The sequence below is a fragment of the Carlito syrichta genome, unplaced genomic scaffold (assembly GCF_000164805.1).
Source record: "Carlito syrichta isolate Samal-C Ts95f unplaced genomic scaffold, Tarsius_syrichta-2.0.1 Scaffold307990, whole genome shotgun sequence".
NCBI lineage: Eukaryota > Metazoa > Chordata > Mammalia > Primates > Tarsiidae > Carlito > Carlito syrichta.
This window is the reverse complement of record NW_007252086.1, coordinates 195,610-218,794: the sequence shown is the minus strand read 5'-3', so window position 1 is coordinate 218,794 and position 23,185 is coordinate 195,610. Positions and strand designations below refer to the sequence as shown.

Sequence of the window (23,185 nt, the reverse complement as noted above, 5' to 3'; positions counted from 1 at the left end):
AATATTTTTCTAGATTTTTCTTAAATTATGATAATATGCTAGTCTGATATATGTGAAACTAGTTTGTTAGAAATAGTCTGTTAGTTTTTAAGGATCAATCTTCTTTTCTAAGAGAAATTTTATCTTTCTTTTCTATCATGCCAGATGAGTGTGTATTTAGAGACTTGATTGGAACGAGTGGGATAGACTTGATTGGAACGAGTGGGATTGGAATAGTTAAGTACATATTAATGGCATCAAGTAAGCAGGACCTCCTCCTCCTCTAGAAAGAAAAATCTGTCGTGCATGCAAGAAAATATTTCCAAACATGGCTTTAATCAACACATGCTATAGTTATCATCTGACAAGAATTGAAGACCTCAAAGTTAATCTGTTCCTTCCTCCTCTACCTGAGTTTCTTCCTTTACTGCTATTGAAAACTACAGTAAATGATTATGATGAGATTCTTTATTTATAAAGCATGTAGATGGTCATGCTCTTATCCTAGCAACTGAAGTTGAGTTGCTCTGTTTTGGAACCCTATTTATCTGATTCATTCTAGTTCTTTTATTATAGTTGTATATTACTGAAGAAGCATGTTTATGTGGGACTTTAAGTAGTACGGTTGATATGATATTGCATGCAATCAAGTGCTAAAAATATGTGAAAGGTTTCATGACTATAGTGATGATATTATCCTGTAACATACTATTTGTTATATTATTATGAGACCCTAAAGGTTACAACTCTGTAATCATTTGAAAATGTCTTCAGTGGCAGAGTCTTGAGCCCTAGAATAGATATAGAAACAAAAATATAGTTTAAGAATGTTTATCATTAATGCAACAATTTTCAGTCAGTAGACTTGCTTGGTACATAATAAAGTGTATAGGCTGTGAAATCACGCAGTCCTGAGTTTGACTCTGCAACTTAATAGCTGCATAAAAAACAGTTACTCAGCTACTTTTTTTTTGTCTGTCGGAGGGAGACATAATGGTATACTTGTTAGTAGTTGCTATAAAGATTCAGTAAGATAATAGCAGCAGCAGCAGAAAATACTTCTATAGTCTTTATTGTATATCAGACACTGATTTAAACACACTACTTTGTAAGAACCCTAGATCCTCACAGCCATCTTATGCAGTGGGTACTTTTGTGTCCAGCATTAAATATTAGAAAATAATATCATAATATCAACAAGAGCTACCATCAAGAAGTCATTGTGTCCTTAACTACATCCTGGTGATAATAAGAATGCATTGAAAATGTTCCCTTTTTATTGAAATTTAGTTTCATATTGTGTACCATAAATTGTATTTAAAGATTTTTTTTTTTCTTTTTTTTGAGTTGAAGTCTCACTCTGTCACCCAGACTGGAGTGCAGTGGCCGCTCCCGGCCACCGCAGCCTCGACTGCTGGGCTCCGGCAGTCCTTCCACCTCAGCCTTCCAAGTAGCCGGAATTACAGGCATACGCTGCCACGCCCGGCTGATTTTTTTGATTTATTGTAGAGATGAGGTCTCGCTGCCCAGGCGGGTCTCGAACCTGCGGGCTCAGGCAATCCACTCACCTCAGCCTCCCAAAGGCGCGGGATTACAGGCTGAGCCACTGAGCCTGGCTAAAGATTTTTAAAACTGTTTACCTTATCTACTTTTATTTATCCCTGCTTTTCTTGATATTATATTATTTTAATTAAAACTCAGAATCAAGAGTTGGTAATCATCTGTGATTGTTAAGAATATACCACTTTTCAGATGAATTATTTTTTATATATTTTTAGCCAAAGGTAAACAATACAGAGACATGAAGATAGATGGAGAGAAAATTCGGAGATAACTAAAACCTTTAATAGCTACTAGAATTTGTCAAGGGCCTGCATTATTCTCTATCCTTTTGGTGATGGGGCATTTTTTAAATTAGCTCTTTAGATCCACAAACAAAATTATAGGTTCAGAATCACAGGGAAGATTTTCTATCATCTCAGTTCCAGTAATTAACATAAGTAGTTCTCACTGATTTTTCTTTGAGCTAAATGACTGTGAAGCAGAAGACTGCCTTGGAAAATAGTTATTGGTCTTTTTTCCGTCTTAGCCAATAAAATGTGTTGCTTTTTTTTGGATTTTTCGTGTTTTATGTCACAGATTAAAACATGGTCTGGGAAAATTCAAAAGATAGCTGTAAAATCCATACAGTCTCTATTTTTGGATATATGACTTACAGTCTTTCATATCATAATAGCAGCTTATGCTAGGAGACAGAGAGGAGTTTTTTCTAGAGTTCTAGAAAGTGATAGTAGTCTTTAAGAGCACTTTGAGCTACAGTCGCCTCAGGCAGGATAGAATACCCTGTATCTCTGGTTAAAAAGAACTCAGCAAAATACATGAAGTATGCAAGCAAGAATTTGAACCATATGACATGTATGTCTTAAAGCCTAATTTTCAGGAAATTTTCAAGTCCAAAATACTCTAGATGTAAATATGTTAAATATGAAATCTAGGGTCAGCCAAACAACTTATAGCTAACAAAATTGATAATGATAATGCTAAACAGCAGTATTTTATCATTAAAAGGTAAGAATAGCACCAATATAAAACCATGGCCAACTCTAGACACCAAAGAAGCATTGAAGCCTCCCTCCACAAAATAGCAGGAATTTCAATCCATGCATGCAATTTCACCATGCGCAAGCAAAGTGAGAGCTTTGCAGTGAGTCAAACCTCACATGATAGCCAGATATTACTGGAGTATAGAATTGGTTAATCCTCAGCCATCACTAACCATGTTCTTTTTTTTTTTTGAGTTGGAGTCTCACTCTGTCTCCCAGACTGGAGTGCAGTGGCTGCTCCTGGCCACCGCAGCCTTGACCTGCTGGGCTCCGGCCATCCTTCCGCCTCAGCCTTCCAAGTAGCTGGAACTACAGGCGCGCGCTACCACACCCGGCTAATTTTTTGATTTATTGTAGAGATGAGGTCTCTCCAAGTTGCCCAGGCGGGTCTCGAACCCGCAGGCTCAGGCAGTCCACTCACCTCAGCCTCCCAAAGCACAGGATTACAGGCTGAGCCACCAAGCCTGGCTACCATGTTCTAATTTTAGCTTGCAGTGAACTTTACATGACTTTAACAAGTCATTTGGTTTGTTACTAATGAGGAACCCTTGAAAGTTTTATTTGCCAGTAAGAGAAGAGTCCCCAGCCCAAATGTATGTGTGTGTATGCATCTTACTACCAGTTAAAGGCACATCAGGAAATGCTTGTAGTCAGCTATGAATCATTCACTTTACCCACAGACAATTCACTCTGCTCGTAGTATGGCTGCAGAACAAGGAATTTCCCATGTTTCTGTTCTGACACATATTTTCCCATTATTATACCAAAGGGAATTTTTTCTTTATTATATTGGCATATTGAATAGCCTTTCTCAGGTAATATTTGGAAACATAAAAAAAATTGCCTGAGGGCAATTTAATGATTTCAGCTAATAAGTTTTCTTTTCGATACAATCCCTACTAATCTATCTGATAAATGTATTTAAGGAATGGCCAAAATTATATGTATTTACAAGAAAATTTATTGTGACATTGTCGCTAATGCTTACCACTGGAAGCAAACTAAAGTTTATTAGTAGATGATAGTTTAAATTATATTTATACAGTGGAATGCTGTGTAGCCATCCAGAGGGGAACGAGAAAGCATTGTGTATATAGATGCTCCTCAACTTGTGATGGGTTACATCCTGATAAACCCATTGTAAGTTAAAAGTGTCATTATGTCAAAAATGCATTTAACACACCTAATCTGTTATCCAGTATGAAACCTATTTTATAATAAAGTGTTCATGTCATTTATTTTATACTAAACTGAGAGTGAAAAACAATGATTTTGTATCATCATAAGGTTGAAAATGTTTAAGTCAAACTACCATAAGTTGGGGACTGACATAGAATGGTTTCCAAAACATGTTATAAAGTGGCATAAAACTAAGTGGCAAAGTAATATATTATAACCTCATATGTGTGTTTTTAAATATACACACACGTATATATAGATGATGTAGGATTTATATTAAGTGTAAAACACATGAGTGTTTATAAGGTGTGATTTGTTACAATTTTATAAGAAAAAGTATATAAGATGGCATAAAAACTTTTATAATTATTTGTACCTTTATAATGGTGGATTGAGGAAGCAAAAATAGAGGTGATTGAACTTACTTTACATATTTTATATTGTCTGAATTTTATATGTATTATTTTTATAATAAAATAAGAGAGAAAATCATCTGCTCTTGGGAAAAGATCTGGAGAAACATTCACAATAAAGTATTAATGACACAACAAAACTTGATATTTTTCTTCTGACAGAGAGAATATTGAAGAACTCCTAATATGAGTACCAGTGTTAACTCTGGTACTCTTTTAGACAAAGGGGTCTTTCTGAGGTCTATAAAAGCAGTTTTGGAGGTTTTGGTAATTTGTTCTCATCTTTATGTATCTACCCATACTCCTAATTTTATTTTTTTCTTCATGTTCTCAGGGTGTGTGTTTGTATATGTATTTATGTGGTAAGAGGGATATGTACACATATCATTTGAGTATTTCAGTGATTATCTTTCAAGAACTTTCCTTAAAGAAAATTTAAGGAAGGAATAGAAAGAATACTGGTAGGACTTATAGCTTAGTTATCTAGGCAAAAGCAAAGCTTCTTTTTTCTCCCTTCCTCTCAATCTTATCTTAGCAAGTAAGAATCAGCCTACAAATAGTTGAAAAGAGGTATTCCAGTGACCATACCCAGTGAAGTACTAGCTATTTATTCTATTAGTATTATTGCTAGAAGGACTTGAAGGAAAATGTTTATACTAGATTATGTGTTTTACAGAATTTTATTCTTAGCTATTACTCATAATTCTAAGAACTGTAGAACTCATTCAGAATAATTACATGTCTTTAAAATCCTGGTGTTAAATATTATTGAAATTCATTAAAAATTATGAAAATAATGCCCATTTGAAAACCTCTGAATGTCAAGTATTTTTTCAGAATGACAGACTTAGAAACCTTAAATGATGTCTTAATTACACAGAGATTTGAATAAATTGGTTGATTATTTCTGAAGTCAGTGTAGGATTAATGTTAAATGTATGGATGTATTTGACAATTTGAAAATACTTTTCTTGTGGTAAATTTGATGATGTAGTCCTATTAGAAAGATAACCTCTTTTTTAAAGTTGTAATGCATCAAGGATTTGAAGCCCTAATTATACAGAAGCATTATTGATACAATAACCTAATTATGGTTGGAGATGGGGTTTAATATAGTATTTATCAGCACAAAATGTGGGATCAGATGGTTGGGGCTTGAATTCTGGCTCTGGTGCTTCCTAGCTTTGTGATCTTAGACAAGTTACCCTCTCTCCGCCTTGGTTTCCATATCTGTAAAACAAGCGTATAAATCGTATATTATATAAGAATACAAGTATTATATAAGAATATAAGTAATATTTCATAGAGTTGTTTTAAGATTGTAAGGATTTAATAAGTTCGTATTTATAAAGAACTTGTATCTATAGTAAGTGTTCAATAAGTTCAATACTATTATTTGTCATTTTGGTTATCTACTATCTTGTAATTGTCATATGTATGGTCAAATAAATTAGTTGTTTACATATTGTAGTCATCTGGAGGACATTCCTGAATTACAATTTGTTTTAATTGTAATTCAGGAATGTCCTCCAGATGACTACAATATGTAAATAACTAAAATTGTTTGTCATTTTTACTTTTATTTTTCTGAGTTGTAAAAACTTTTTTGTTTGTTTTGAGTTGGGGTCTCATGCTGTCACCCAGGCTAGAATGCGGTGGCATGATCACAGTTCACTGTATCCTCAAGCTCCTGAACTCAGATGATCCTTCCACCTTACCCTCCCAAGTAGCTGGAACTACAGGTGTGCACCATCACACCCAGCTAATTTTTTTATTCTTTTTTGTAGAGATGAGGTCTTGCTATGTTGCCTAGGCTGGTATCAAACTCCTGGGCTGAAGCAATCCTCCCACTTCAACCTCTCAAAGTGCTAGGATTACAAGCACGAGCCACCACACCCAGCCACAAGTTAGTTTTAATTATTCTTTTCTTGTTTATATTACAGTTACAAGTTATAATACTGTGGTAGAAACAAATTCAGATTCAGATGATGAAGACAAACTCCATATTGTGGAAGAAGAAAGTGTTACAGATGTAGCTGATTGTGAAGGTGGTGTGCCAGAAGATGACCTGCCAACAGACCAAACAGTATTACCAGGGAGCAGTGAAAGAGAAGGAAATGCTAAAAACTGCTGGGAGGATGATGGTAAGCCTAATTTTTTTTTTTTTTTTGGTAATATCGCATCATCTTGGTTCTTTTTCAAAGTACATATTAACTGAAAAGATAAGTTGGATGGAAAGTTTTAAATGAACAGTAAATATGTCTGTTAAAGGTTATAAAGTAGCCAGGCACAATGGCTCACACCTGTAATCCCAGCACTTTTGGGATCCAAGGCAGTAGGATTGCTTGAGCCCAGGAGTTCAAGACCAGCCTGGGCAACATAGTGAGACCTTGTCTTTACAAAAAAATCAAAAAATTAGCCAGGCATGGTGGCCTGCACCTTCATTTCCAGCTATTCGGGAGGCTGAGATGAAAGATTACCTGAGCCCAGGAGATCATAGCTACAGTTGCTGTATTCCAACCTGGGCCACAGAGTGAGAACCTAACTCAAAAAAAATTATTATGAAGTCAAATAATAAAGTTATTTTTACAATGCATTTTTACAATGCATGTAATAATCGAATTTCAGTAGATTTTACTAAATGTAGTCAGGCTTTTCATTTATTGTTGATAAATAAATTGAACCCATCCTTAATTTCCTGTTGTGACCTCAGATGAGGAAACTACTTAGAAACCAATGAATAGTGTTTTGGTTTGGTAAAATTATAATATAATTCAATGCACAAAGCTCTCAAAAACAGATAAATCATGGGGGAGAGAGGTTGTAAGCCTTTCTATATTTTTAGTGTTTGTAAGCCTTTCTATACACATATCACAATCCTGTAAGATGGTTCTCTCATTTGCTTTAAATTTTATTGAAATAAAATTCTTACTTTTACTCAAATAAAGCATGGTTTAATGGAAGGAGCAGTGAAAGTAAGGAGACCTTCTACTTGTTTTAATTAGTAAACACTCAGATGTTTAACCTTCTTCCTCATATGTCTAATTGAAAAATTGGATGGTTTTTTATTCTAGCTCTAAATTTTATTCTTTCTATTTTTCCTAATAAACTAATTAAATTATTTAACCAGTCTTGCCAGGTTAAGAACCAGTGTTATAAAATCGGATATGGAAGTAACAGTATTATGAATTAGAGGGGTTGGGGCTTAGGAACAAGGTCATCAGAAAAAGGATAAAGGAGCATGCAAGAGCTCAAATCCAAGGCCAGTCAAAGGAGAAGCTGCCCAGCAAAAGTTTAAGTTCAAGGAAATCATCTAGACAGTATATCAAAAATAAGGCTAGAAAATCAGGGAAAACGGGTCAGCCTTGCAGGTCAGAGATTCTGGATAATGAAATGTGGAAGTTTAGGTAAAAGTCCAGATAATAGTCACAGGGTAGCAGAAGTTAAGATTTCTAAAAGGTGATAAATCTAATAGTTAACAAAGGACTTTTGAAATCATGTAATCAGCCCTCTCATTTTTACTACATTGTTCGTTTTTCTATTCAGTAAGCTTTGCAGGAATGGGTTGCAAATATCACACAGACTTTCTGTGTGAACAGTATTTATAGCTTAATGAGAGAAAGAGATAAATAAATCACAAATACGTTATAGTTTGATTTAGGCGTGAATTTAACATTATCTCTGTTTGCTTATGATGTGATCTTATACCTGGAAACCCCTAAAGATTCTTCCAGAAAACTCTTAGATATGATGTTCATTTAGTAATGTTTTAGAATAAAAAATAGAAGTAACAGTATCAGTAGCAATTCTGTACACCAAAAATGACCAAACAAAGAACAAAATCAAGAAGACAATCTCATTTATAATGTCTACCAAAAAAAATACCTAGGAATGTAATTAACCAAAGAGATAAGAGATCCTTACAAGGAAAACTATAATATACTGATGAAAGAAACTGTAGATAACACAAAGAAATGGAAAAATATCCCATGCTTGTGAATTGGAAGGATCAATATCATTAAAATGATCATACTACCCAAAGCAATCTACAGATTCAGTGCAGACCCTATCAAAATACCAATGTCATTTTTCACAGAATTAGAAAAAAAATTCTAAAATTCATACAGAATCAAAAAAGAGTCCAAATAACCAAAGGAATGCTACACAATAAGAAGAAAGCTGGAGGTATCACAATACCTGACTTCAAATTTTGTTACAAGATTTTAGTAACCAAAACAGAATGGTACTGGTATAAAAATAGATTCACAGATCAATAGAACAGAATATAGAACCCAGAAATAAAGCCACATATCTGTAGTCAAAGTTGGCAAAAATGTTCACTGGGGAAAGGATATTCTTTTCAGTATATGGCGCTGAAAAAATTGGATTGCAACATACAGAAGAATGAAACTGGACTCCTATCTGTCATCATATACAAAAATCAACTCAATGTGGATTCATGACTTAAATATAAGACTTGAAATTATAAAAATACTGGAAGAAAACCTAGGGGAAACCCTTCTAGACATTGGTCTCGAAATAGAATTTATGACTAAGCCTTCAAAAGCACAAGCGACAAAAATAAGCAAATAGGACTTAATTAAACTAAAAAGTTTTTGTACAACAAAAGAAATAACCAAGTGAACAGATGACCTGCAGATTGGCAAAAAATTATTTATAAACTTTGCATCTGACAGGAAACTAATATTCAGAATTTACAAAGAACTCAACTCAATTTACAACAAAAAAACCCAACTAATTCCGTAAAAAAGTGGGTAAGGAATATGAATACCCACTTGAGAAGACATACAAATGGCCAACAAGTATTTGAAAAAGTGTTCAGCATCACGAGTCATAGAGAAATACAAATTAAAACCACAGTGAGATAGCATCTTACACCAATTACAATGACTATTATTAAAAAGTCAAAAAATACAGATGTTAGCAAGGATGCAGAAAAGAGGCAACACTTATGCACTGTTGGTGGAAATATAAATTAGTACAACCTCTATGGAAAACAGCATGGAGATTTCTCAAAGAACTAAAAATAGAGCTCCCATTGATCCAAAATCCTACTACTGGATACCTACCCAAAGGAAAAGAAATCCTATCAAAAAGATACCTACACTCATATGTTTATTGCAGCATTATTCAAAATAGCAAAGATATAAGAATCAACCTAAGTGCCCATCAATGGATGATTGGATAAAGAATATATGGTATATGTTCATATACAATGAAATACTATTCAGCCAAAAAAAAGAAAGAAAAGAAATCATGTCTTTTGCCTCAATATGGATAGAACTAGAGGCCATTATCTTAAGTGAAAACATCTCGGAAACAAAGACAAATACTGTATGGTCTCGTATAAGTGAAAGCTAAATAATATATATGCATGAACATATAGTGTGAAGTAATAGACATTGGAGACTCTGAGGGATGAGAAATTACTTAATGGGTACAATGTACATTATTTGAGTGATGGTTACACTAAACACTCAGACTTCACCACTGTGCAGTATATCCAAGTAACAAAACTGTATATGTACTTTGTAAACTTATACCAAAAACGTATGTGGGAGAGCCAAGGGGGAACATCCAAATTAGAGGATAAAGGAGAAGTTCTAGAATAATTTTTCAGTGAAGCAGAATTGATTTTGAGTTCTAAAGGACCAGTAGAGGTTAATTAGAAGAGAGAATATAAGGTGCTTCAGGCTTAAGAGGCAAAATGCTTGAAGCTGCAGAGGTTTAAGCAAATAGTGTTAACAGAAAATGAGATCATATAAGTAAAAAGGGAAATAATATGAAGTGCTGTGTGTACTAAGACAAGGAATTCGAGGTTTATCTTGGAAGCCAAGAGAAAATCATCTTTGACCAGGCACAGTGGCTCAAGCCTCTAATCTCAGCACTTAGGAGGCTGAGGCAGGAGAATTCCTTGAGCCCAGGAGTTCAAGACCAGCCTTGGTAACACAGTGAGACTTCATCTCTACAAAAAATAAAAAAATCAACTAGGTGCAGTGGAACCTGTCTGTAGTCCCAGTTACTCTGGAAGCTGAGGTGAAAGGATCACCTGAGCCCAAGAGGTCAAGGCTACAGTGAGCTGTGATCATGCCACTGCACTCCAGTCTGCGCAACAGAGTGACACCCTGACTCCAAAAAAGAATATCATTGATATGTAATTTATCTGGTGCAGTATGGAAAAAAAATTTAGAGGGTGGGAACCTAAGGTGGTGCCTTCCATGAGGCTATATATAATCAGCAGTGGTAAAGATTTTTTAACTAAAGCAGCGGTCCATGGGATGGGAATAAAAGGAAGATATTTGAAAGAAATGTAGTAGATAGACTATATAAGAATTGGTCAATTCTACATGGAAGGTAACAGAGGAAAGAACTGACATAACTTCCAGGTTTCTAGGAAGTAGGACCCAGAGAAATTGAAATTGACTTGCTTATTTATAAGGGAACTGGCTAATGGTAGGGCTGTTAAACTGTTAAACTTTAATACTCCACTCTAACATTTTTAGAGAAGGTATTTCTTATGTATTTCCTATCTGTGGCTTGAATTGATTCATCCATATAGTTGATCCAGAGTCTTACTGTGGAAGCAAGAAGGAAATTATTTGGTTGGTTGGTTGTTTGTTTGTTTGTTTTGAGTTGGAGTCTCACTCTGTCGCCCGGACTGGAGTGCAGTTGCCGCTCCCAGCCACCGCAGCCTTGACCTGCTGGGCTCCAGCAATCCTTCCGCCTCAGCCTTCCAAGTAGCTGAACTACAGGCATGTGCTACCACTCCTGGCTAATTTTTGATTTATTGTAGAGATGGGGTCTCACCAAGTTGCCCAGGCGGGTCTCGAACCCACGGGCTCAGACAATCCACTCACCTCAGCCTCCCAAAGCGCGGGATTACAGGCTGAGCCACCAAGTCCAGCGAAGAAGGAAATTACTTGTTTGGAAAAGGAGGCAATAAGAAGAATTAGATGAAGGGAGAACAAAAGATGACAAATCAGTGAAGAGATTCTGCCTCTGAAAATGTGTTGGAATAAATTATTTGGACTAATGCTTTCACTTAAATCAACTAGTGGTGATAGATGAAAAAACTGCAATAATTTTCAAAAGTTAAGTAGATAGTAAGACATTAACGTGTTAAAATCCAAGTGAAGACAGGAACCCATGGAAGTAAACAGAACAGATCAAAGGAGCTTCTTTGTCCCTGAGGATGTTTGCCTAGCCAGGAAAATGTGTGATATGGTTTTCAGGTTTCTGAGAGGAAGCAAATCCCAAGACCACCAAAGAGTTTAATAATAGGTCCTCCCCTAGTACGGATATTACCACTTGACTATAAGGATGAACTAAAAGCAAACTATCTACCATTTCTACCATCCTCAAGAGTCAGCAAGCACAATTGCTTTGGCTAGGTATTGAGGAAATGGAGAATTGTCTCTGAGAAGTGGTAACCATAATCCGTCTTATACTGATTTGAAGCCCAAATTTACATTGCTCAGTAGCCTGATAAATTTAAAGCCATATTTTGGCTTAAAGTAGAATTGCTCTGAATCCTGTAAGCACCAGGCATAAGTGAATACAAGTCTTTTGGAGGAATATATATCATCATCATAGCACTATGGTAGTATCCCATATAATTTAGCAAAAAGATAGCTACATGAGTGGGAGTTACCAGAAACGAAAGGAAACAGAAACTGACCCACATAGGCTAATTGCTAGGGGTATGTGATACAGATTATAAAATAACTATCATGTTTAAAGAAAAAACAAGCTTGAAATTATCTGCAATGATGGAGTAAAATATAACCAAGAACCTAATGGAACTTCTAAAAAAACTTGAGTAGTAGGAATTCAAAATTCAGAGGATGAGTTTAACAACAAAGTAAACAATTGAAGAAAGAATGAATTGGAAGATAAGAAAAAAATTACACTAAATGAAGCTCACACATAGACAAATATGAAAAACAGATTAAGAGACATGAAAGTTCAATATATGTCATAATTCCAGAAGAGAGACTAGGCAGCAATAATACTTGCTGAGGTGTTTTGTTTTGTTTTGTTTTCATAATTAATGAAGGACACCAAACTACAGAGCCAAGGAGCCCAACAAATCTCAAAAGAGGTTAATAGAATGATGTGAACAAGTTAGCAGAATAGGAAATTCCAGTCTTCATTTCTCCACAGACACACCAACTTTGGCGACTACTTGCAGACAAGAATACCTTTGTTGAAGCCTGAGACTCTTGCTGACAGGTTTCAGCACTTTGGTGCAGCAAAAATTACATTGGGAATGGATGCATTGAGGAGGGTACAAAGAGCAATTTCACTTTATCCAATATGGCATACTTAAGTACTAAAAAAGACCCCTTGCCTAGTGATTTTTCCTATGGGGGGAAGTAAAAACAAAGTGAGCTTCTCAGTCTTATGCCTTACTGCCCAGGAGGCTCAGATCTGCCTTACCCCACTCAGAACTCTGGAAGGATTGGCATGGTTGAGTCATCTGAATGAAGCTAGAGCAGGGAGAAGAGGAAGGAGTGCATGGCAACCAGGATGTGTTTCTCAGCAGCCAGCTACAGATCTTTCTCACTGGACTGAAGACTCCACCAAGAAATCTACATACCTATGAATCCTGCAGAACAAGTCACCTGCAGACCTCCTCTACTGGTCAATGTTTGCCCCTAGGATTCTGCACACTCCCCACACACAATGTGCCTTCCTACATATGGCCCATGTGAGATGCTACAAATAGCCTGTCAGTCTAAACAGCAGGAATGGATTTTAGCAGCTGCTTGAATCTGCTGATTTGGAAGAAGGCTCACAACCTTGAATACTTTCGGGCACTTTCCTGGGCAAAAATAAATGAGAGGCCTGACTTTGTAGAATCAAGAGACTGCACAATTCTAAGACTTGCACCCTAAGAGAAAACAAGAGGAGTGGAGCTGATCCTTTTATAGGAAAGGTCTGAGACACCTTCAGTATCTCATGTTGGCCTCACTAATAAAGGACTTTACTGTGGTTTGAGTGTGTCCCTGCCAAAATTTGTTTTGAAACTTAATCCCTAATGCAACAGTATTAAAAAGTGGAGCCTTTAGGGGGGGATTAGGTCATGAAGGCTCTGCTCTCGTGAATGGGATTAGCACCCTTATAAAAGGGCTCAAGCAAACTAGCTAGCTTTTTTTACCCTTCTGTTCCTTCTATTATGTGAGTCTCCATTGTTGATTCCCTCAGAAGAGTGCAACAGCAAGGCACCATCTTGCAAGTAAAGACCAGGCCCTCACCAGACATTGAACCTGCTAGTGCCTTGCTCTTGTATTTCCCAGCCTACAGAACTGTAAGAAATACTTTTTTTAATTTATAAATTACCCAATCTCTAGTATTTTGTTCCTGTTTAGTAACAGAAACAAAGTCAGTCTTTCTCAAAGCCAGTCAGTAAAGACTAGAGGAGATGACTGCTTCTTTTAAATGCAAAGACAGAAATGCAGTCAATTAAGGATCACAAAGAATTGAGGAAATATGACAACATTGAAAGAACAAAATAAATCTTTAGCTGCTAACCCCAGAGAATTGGAAAACTGTGAGTTACCTGACAAAGAATTCAAAATAGTCATCTTTGAATTCAAGTGAGCTGCAAAATAACACAGACAACTAAATAAAATCAGGAAAACAATAAATGGACAAAACTAAAATTTCAACAAAGAGATGTAAACCTTAAAAAAAAGAACCCAATAGAATTTCTAGAGCTGGAGATATGATGTATACACTGAAAAATTCAAGCAAAAGAAAGAAACAGTGGACTTGAACTTGAAGCCATATCATTTGAAATAACTACTGAGAGGGGAAAACAATAAAAAAGAATGAAAGCGAGTGAAGAAAGCCTACAGGACTTCTAGGATATCATCAAGTAAACCAATATACATACATTCTCTAGAAGTCTCAGAGAGAGCAGAGAAAGAGAAAGGGGTGGAAAAATTATTTAAGAAATAATGACAAAAATCTCTTCAAATTTTGAGAGAGAAGTGAACATCCAGATCTCTAAAGATCAAAGCATTCTAAGAAGTTGAGCATAAAGAGGTCTTCACCAAGGCACATTACAATTACATTGCCAAAAGTCAAAGTCAGATGCAATTTAAAATGAGGAAAAGAAAAATGACAAACAAGGGAAGCTCCATAAAACTATAAGCAGATTTCTGCACGGAAACATTTCCAGAAAAGCGACAGTGGGATGATAACATTTAAAGTGCTGAAAAAAAACACTGTCAACCAAGAATACTGTACTCAACAAAGTTGTCCTTCAGAAATGAAGAAATAAATCATTTCTTTGTCAAACTAAAGCTTAGGGATTTATGGACATGCTGTATAAGAAAAGTTGAGGGGAGTTTTCCAAGCTGAAATAAAAGGACCCTAATGAGCAACATGAAAACTTACGAAGGTATAAAACTTACTGGTAAAGGTAAATATGTTTACGTTAATACTGTGATACTGTAATGGTGGTGTAGAAATCACTTTTAACTCTGATATCAGCATTAAAAGACAAAAATATTAAACATAGCTACAATAATTTTTAATGGATTCAAAGATGTAAATTGTGATATTAATAACAAAATGTGAGAGAGGAGAAGTCAGAATGTATATTTTTGTTTGTGATGGAAATGTTCTTATCAGCTTACAATAAAATAAACTACCAAATGGTTTATGTACCCCCATGGATTTTTTTTTCAAGAAAAAAACCTATAAGGAGATACACAAAGGAAAAAGAGAAAAGAATCAAATATGCCATTATAGAAATAAATCAAATGTCAAAGGAAGACAACAAGAAAAGAAGGAATAAAGGCACTACAAAACAATCAGAAAACAATTACAAAATGGTAATACTAATTCCTTACTTATCAATAACTACTTTTAATATATATGGGTTAAACTTTCTAATCAAACACATAGTTACTAAATGCACCTAACTATAGACTGCCCATAAGAGATTCACTTTGTCTTTGAGGACACACATAGGATGAAAGAGAAAGGATGGAAAAAGATACTCCATGTAAATGAGAATCAAAATTGAGCAGGTGTGGCTATACTTATATCAGACAATAAAGGCTTTAAGTAAAAAAAAAACTGTGTTGTACAAAGACGGTCATCCTATTGTGAGTATATATACAACCATTGTTGGAACACCTAATAATGTAGAGTAAATACTAGTAGAACTGAAGTGAGAAATAGATTGTAATACAGTAATAGAGAACTTCAGTGTTCTACTTTCAACAATAGAAAGATTATCCATACAGAAAATCAATAAGGAAATGATGGACTTGACAAACACTAGACATAATGGACCTAACAGACATATATAGAACGTTTCATCCAATAATAAGAGAACACACACATTTTTCTGAAACACACATGTCACATTCTCAAAGATAGACAGCATATTAGACCATAAAATAAGTTTAAACAAATTTAAGAAAATGAAAATCATGTCAAGTATCTTTTCTAAACAATAGTGGTATGAAACCGGCAATCAGTAACAGGAGGAAAATTGGAAAATTCACATATATGTGGAAATTAAACAACATATTCCTTAACAACTGAAAAATCAAAGAAGAAATCAAAGGGAAACCAAAAACTATCTTGATACAAAGAAAACTGGAAACACAATATACTAAAACCTATGGGATGCAGCAAAATCAGTTTTAAGAGATAATTTTATAGCAAAAAATACCTGTGTTAAGAATCAAATAAGCAACCTAACATTATACTTCAGGGAACCAGAAAAATAAATCCAAAGTTAGCAGAAGGAAGAAAATAATAAATATTAGAGCACAAATAATGAAATGGAGAATAGAAAAACAATGCAATAGATCAACAAAACTGAGTTTTTAAAAAAATAAGCAAAATTAACAAGCCTTTAGCTATAGTAGCTAAGAAAAATAGAGAAGACTCAAATAAAATTATCAATGAAAAAGGAGCTATTACAGTTGATGCCAGAGAAACACAGAGGACCATAACAGACAACTATGAACAGTTTTACACCAGTAACCCTGAATCAACCAATGCCTAGAAAAGTACAACCTATCAAGACTTATAGCATGAAGAAATAGAAAATATGAACAGACCAATCACAAGGAGTTTGAAGGTGTAATCAGAAACTTCCCAACAAAGAAAAACTAGGACAAGATGGCTTCACTGGTGAATTTTACCAAACATTTAAGGAAGAATGAATTGGCAATTCTCAACCTCTTCCAAGAAATTGGAGACAAGGAACACTTTCAAAATCATTCTAAAAGGTCAAGATTTTCATGACAACCATATCCAGACAAGAACACTACAAAAAAAGAAAAGTATTAGGCCAATATCCCTGATAAAGTTAAATACAAAAATTATCAACAAGATAATAGCAAATGAATTCAGTAGAACATTAAAAATATCATACACCATGATCAACTGGGATTTATCCCTGAGATGCAAGAATGGTTTAACATATGCAAATTTTAAAATGTGATACATTAACAGAATAAAAGATAACAATTATATGATCATCTCAATAGATGCAGAAAAGCATTTGACAAAATTCAGTATCCTTTTATGATTAAAAATTAGGTATAAAAGGAATGAACCTCAACATAATGAGGGCAATATATAATGAGCCACAGCTAGCATCATACTCAACAGGGAAAAGCTAAAAGCTTTTCCTCTAAGATCAGGCAGAAAATAAGGATACCCACTTTCACCACTTCTGTTCAACACAGTATTTTAGAAGTCCTAGTTGGGGAAATTAGGCAAGAAAAAGAAACAAGACATAAATCAAAAGAAAAAAGTCAAATTATCTCTGTTTTCAGGTAGTATGTTTTTATGTGTAGAAATCCTAAAGAACACCAAAAAACTTTTAGCTAATAAACAATCCTATTTATGATAGCATCAAAAAGAATAAAATACTTAGGTATAAATTTAACTAAGGAGATGAAAGATCTATACACTAAAATCTATGAAACATTGATGGAAGGCATTAGACACAAATAAAAGGCAAGATATCTCACATGTTCATGGATTGAAAGAATTAATATTGTTAAAATGTTCATACTACCCATAGCAATTTACAGGTTCAATACAATCCCTATAAAAATTTCATTAGAATTTCCACAGAATTAGAAAATACAATCCTAAAATTAATATGGAACCTAAAAAAAACCCTAATAGCCAAAGAAATTTTGAGCAAGGAGAACAAAGCTAGGAGCATCAGACTTTGTAATTAAAATTATATTCCAAAGCTATAGTAATCAAAGCAGTATGGTGCTGGCATAAAAACAGACACATAGCTCAATGGAACAGAATAGAACCCAGAAATAAAGCTATACAGTTACAGTCAACTAATTTTCAACAAGCGTGTCAAGAATATACAGTGGGGGAAAAGATAATTTCCTCAATAAATTATGTTGAGAAAACTGGATTTCTACTTGCAAAAGAATGAAATTGAGCTCTTATCTTGCATTGCATACAAAAAATAAAATGGATTAACGCTTAAGCATAATGCCCTAAACCATAAAACTCCTAGAAAGCAACATAGGGGAATAAACTTCTGACGTTTGGGCAAAGATTTCTTTTTTTTTTTTTTTTTAAATATATTAGCTATGAAAAGAAAACAAAAGCATGGACAAGAAAAGCAAAAATTAAAAAGTAGCATTATGCCAAACTAAAGGCTTCTTCAGAGCAAAGGAAACAGTCAGCAAACTGAATAGGCAACCTATAGAAGAGAAAATATTTGTAAACCATAGATCTGATACAGGGCTAATATTCATAATATACAAGGAGCTCATACAACTGAATATATTTTAAAACCAAATAAACTTTAAAATCAAAAACCCAGTTGAAAAATGAATAAAGGGCCTGAATAGTCATTTCTTAGAAGACATGTAGATAGCCACCCAGCATGTGAAAAGGTGCTTAACATCACTAATCATAAGAGAAATGCAAATCAAAAGTCTAATGAGATACCACCTCACACCTGTTGGGATGGATATGATTAAAAACACAAAAGATAACCAGTGTCAGTGAAAATGTGGAGAAAAACCCTTGTATGCTATCAATGGAAATGTAAATTAGTGTAGCCATTATTGGAAAATAATATGGAAGTTCCTCAAAAAATTAAAAATAGAACTGTCATATGATCCAGCAAACCTACTTCTGGGTATATAGCCAAAGGAATTCAAATTAGGATTTCTCAGTTGGGTATGGTGGCTCACACCTATAATCCCAGCACTTTGGGAGGCCGAGGTATGAAGATTGCTTGAGTCCAGTAGTTTGAGACCAGTTTGGGCCGCGTAACAAGACCCAGTCTCTGCAAAAAAGTTTTAAAAGTAGCCAGACTTTGTGGTGTGTGCCTTTACGTAATCCCAGCTCCTTGGGGGGCTGAGGTGAAAGGACCACCTGAGCCCAGGTACTCAAGGCTGCAGTGAGCCATGATCCTGCCATGCCCTCCAGCCTGGATAACAGAGTGAGACTCTGACACATACACACGAGTGCGCGTGCGCATACACACACACACACACACACACACACACACACACACACACACACAGAATTTATAAAAATAAAAAATCAGGATTTCAAACGATATGTACTTTCATGTTCATTGCAGCAGCATTTTCAGTAGCCAAGATACAGAAACAACCTCAGTGTTCATTGATGAATGAATGGATTTAAAAATTGAGGTATAGACATACAATGGACTATCATTCAGTCTTAAAGCATAAGGAAATCTTGTCATTTTGGATAACATGGATAAACCTAGAGGGCATTATGTTAAATGAAGTAAACCAGACACAGAAAGACAAATACTGTATAATCATATGTGGAATCCAGGGGCTGTGGGGGAGGGGGGGGTGGCAATTTAGAGATGATGATTAAAGGGTACAAAGCTTTAATTATGCAAGATAAATAAATTCCTGAGATCTACTCTGCACCACCGTACCTATAGTTAACAATACTGTATTGCGTACTTAAAAATATGCTAAGAGGGAATTCTTATGTTAAGTTTTCTTGCCACATAGAAACCACAACAACAATAGCAATAATAAAGGGGGTAAGAAGAAACTTTGGGAGGTGATAGCTATGTTTATTGCCTTGATGGTAGTAATAGTTTCACAAGTGTATACTCATTTCTAAATCTATCACATTCTATACATTCAGTATATACAACATTTTTATGTCAGTCATACCTCAATAAAATTATTTTTTTTAAAAAAGGAAAGATAAGTGAATCCACCCTCAGTAACATGGTGAAATTGCAAAAAATCCAAGAGAAGGAAAAAAACTTTTAAAAATAGAACCCCTAAAAAAGCCAGTCTGGAGAGAATGACATTTGGACTAACAGCTGTAGTCTTAGTGGCAACAAATAAAGCCAGAACACAGTAAAAAGATGTCTGTCAACACAGAATTCTATTACTTAGCAAAAGTATCTTTTTTAAAAAAGAGATGAAATAAGGTAGCAGTTTCAGGTAAGTTTCAGGCAATAAAAATTGAAAAATTATTAGCAGTAGACCCTTACTGAAGCAAATTTTGGAGTACATATTTTAAGCATAGGGAAAGAAATCTTTGCTAGGAAATCTGAGATATAAAAAGAGCAGAGAACGTGGCAAATATATGGGTAAAGAAAAACACATAGTATTTCCCATGTAAATACTAAGTCAAAACAGTTGATACAGCTAAAATAATTTCAGATAGTATTGACTTTAAGACTAAAAGTATTTTTATAGATGGTAGGATCACTTTATGATGACAAAAGTTTAAATTCACAAGTAAGACATTTTCTAAATATGTTTGCACCTAGTAATGAGGCCTCAAAAATGTAAGGAAAAAAATTGTCACTCTGTAAAGAGAAATAGACAAATTTATAGTCATTGTGGGAGGCTTATCACTCGTTTCGTAGTCATTGATAGAATAATCATACACGACCAATGATAATATAGGCGATTTGAAAATATACATAAAATATATAGACATAGTTTTAAAAATGTACCCAGTAATTGCACAATAAGTGCTTTTCGAGCTATATTGAATATGTATAAAAGCAGATCATAACTGTTCATAAAACATTAAAAATTGTCATAAAACAAATCTCAAAGGATAAAATCATGCAGGATGTGGTCCTTGAACATAATACAATGAAGCTAAAATTAATAGTAAGATAAATGTAAAATTCTACTTGGAAATTTTAAGAAAGACACTTGATTGTTCCTGGGTCAATGAAGAAATCATAATTCAAATGAGGATATATTTTAAGCTGAATAAAAATGAAAATATTACATATCAAAATTTGTAGGACATGATTTAAATAGTTTTTACAGGAAAATATAAAATGTAAAAACTTTAAGCATGTATTTTAGAAAATGATATTGAGTTAACGAGCTAAGCATCTATCTCAAGAGTGTAGAAAAAGATCAGTAGACTAAGCTGTTTGAAATTGAAAAGAAAATGTAAATTATAAAAAATAAACCTACAGTACAAAGGTCAACATAGGCAAACTAGTCTTTGAAAACTATTAACAGATCTTTGACAAGATGTATCCAAAGAAATAGAGAAGGCATAAATAGGCAAAATCAGGATTAGAAAAAGAGGACATAACTACATTGGCAAGATAAGTAAGGGATGTTGTGAACAAGCTTATGGCAATAAATTTGAATATGTGGACAAAATTTTAAGAATATTAGTGAGTCTTAAGCAGGACTAAAGAATTTTTATCAGAATTAGAAAACATAAATTTGTCCTATAACCTCTAAAGAAATTGAATTAGTAGTCAAAAATATTCCTGCAAAGAGATGGTAAAGAAGCAGCTGAAACTCTTAGGCATTGCTCATAAATTTGCAAATGGTTCACCCACTCTGAAAAAACAGTTTGGCAGTTTTGTATAAAGTTCAATATCTACTTACTGTGTAACCCAACAACCCCACTAACTGGATATTTTCCCTAGAGAATTAAAAACAGGCTCACACAAAAAACTTGGACACCTATATTAACAGCAACTCTATATACAATTGCCAAAAACTGGAAACAAAGTAGTATCAGTCGGGGTTCTCCAGGGAGACAGAACCAAGAGGAGATGGATGGATGAATGGATGGATGGATGGATGGATGGATGGATGGATGGATGGATGGATGGATGGATGGTGAGGAAGAGAAGAGGATATTTATTAGGGTAATTGGCTTACGTGATTATGGAGGCTGAGTTCCACAATAGGCTATCTACAAACTGGAGAACCAGGGAAGCTGGTACCATAGCTTAGTCCAAGTCTGAAGGCCTCAGAACCAGGGCAGCCAGTGGTGTAATTTTCAGTTTGAGGCCAAAGGTTAAAGAACTCAGGGATGAGGTGGAGGCCAAGGACACTGCTGGGGCAAGTCCCAGAGTCCAAAGGGACTGGAGTTCTGATGTCCAAGGGCAGAAGAAGAAGGTTGTTCTAGCTCCAGGAGATTAAGAGTGAATTTGCCTTTCTCTGCCTTTTTGTTCTATCCAGGCCCTCAGACAATTGAATGATGTCCTCCCACATGAGCATGGATTTTCCCCACTCAGTCCAGTGACTCCTGAAGAAACACCCACCCAGAAATAGTGCTTTACTAGCTCTCGAAGTATCTTTTAATCCAGTCAAATTGATACCTAAAATTAACCATCACAAACTCATGGTCCTTCATCAAGTGAAAGGACAAACAAAGTAGTACATCCATAAAATGGAATACCACTCAACAATTAAAATTAAGAAACTACTGACACAAGCAACAACTTGGATAAATCTTAAAACTATTATCCTGAGTGAAAGAAGCCAGTCTCAAATGATTACATGCTATAGTAATTCATTTACATGACATTTTAACAACAGACAAAATTATTTTGATGGATAACAAATCATTGGTTGCCAGAGGTTAGAGGTAGAAAGAGATAATGACTGTAAGGAGATAGAACTAGGGTGTTTTGGATGATGATGAAACTGTTCTGTATCCTGAGTGTGGTGGTGGTTATAGGAATCTATACATGCGCTAAAATTTATAGAGCTGTACATCTAAAGAAATAGCAGTCAAATTTTCTGTAAAATAACTTTTATGTAATTACTTTTCCCTAAAATTACCTCAGATGGTATCACTTGTAAGCTTTACTAAACTTTCAAGGAGATAATAATTTTAGTTGTAGACAACTCTTCCAAGGTCCTGGTATAAGAGAGACAGCTCCTTTAGATAAGAATACTGTAACACTGATACCAAACCAAAGAAATATAAGAAAAGAAAATTACAGACCTATCAGAACACAGAGATGGAAGTTCAAAACAAATTATTAACAGTATGATTATGTGTATGTATATGTGTGAAATGCAAGATAAGAATAACATTTAAGTCAGTTTTAAATGACACTGTAACCAACACATTTAAGCCAGTTTTAAATGACACTATAACAGATTAACAATCAAATATTTATCTCAACAAACATAGAAAAAATATTTAGTGAAATTCAGTACCTATGAATGAGTACCATGAAAGCCAACAAACTAGGAATATTGGGTACTTCTTTAATTTAATAAAGTGTATCTATTTAAGCTATATTGCAAACATCATATTTAAAGATGAAACATTGAACACTTTTTCTTTGTAATCAGAAACAAGGTAAGGATTTTCACTAGCACCATTTTTATCCACCTTTTGTTGGATATGCTACCAGTGCAATAAGACAAGAAAATAAATCAGTAGAGGTAGGGAAAGAAAAAAAATAAAGCTCTCATCATTATGTATGGATGATATAATTGTCATTTTAAAAAGAATCTACAGATAAATTGTTAGAACTGATAGCATAATTTGATACGTTTGTTGGATAGAAAGAAATATACTGAATTTAAAAGTTATTTCTATATATCACTAAGCATTACAGAAAAAAATTACATGTGTATGACCACATTAAAAAATTATAAAACTTTATTAGAGGTATTAGAGAGGTATTTCACCTCAAAGAAAGTTAAAATATATTACTTTCATGGATTAGAG

General features: G+C 34.5%; 1 protein-coding gene across 9 annotated transcripts in view; it reads left to right on the top strand.

The window, feature by feature from the left end:
* ZEB1 (zinc finger E-box binding homeobox 1) overlaps positions 1–23,185 on the top strand; it is a 172,083-nt gene that overhangs the window by 81,503 nt on the left and 67,395 nt on the right. For 5 of the 9 annotated variants that reach the window (XM_021715876.1, XM_021715875.1, XM_008064742.2 and 2 more), the window contains one exon: positions 6,118–6,318. The gene's annotated coding sequence lies outside the window, so the exon portion shown is untranslated. Of the gene's footprint in view, positions 1–6,113; positions 6,319–23,185 lie in introns of those variants that run through there. The other 4 variants (XM_021715878.1, XM_008064744.2, XM_021715883.1 and 1 more) reach the window with 2 other exon arrangements.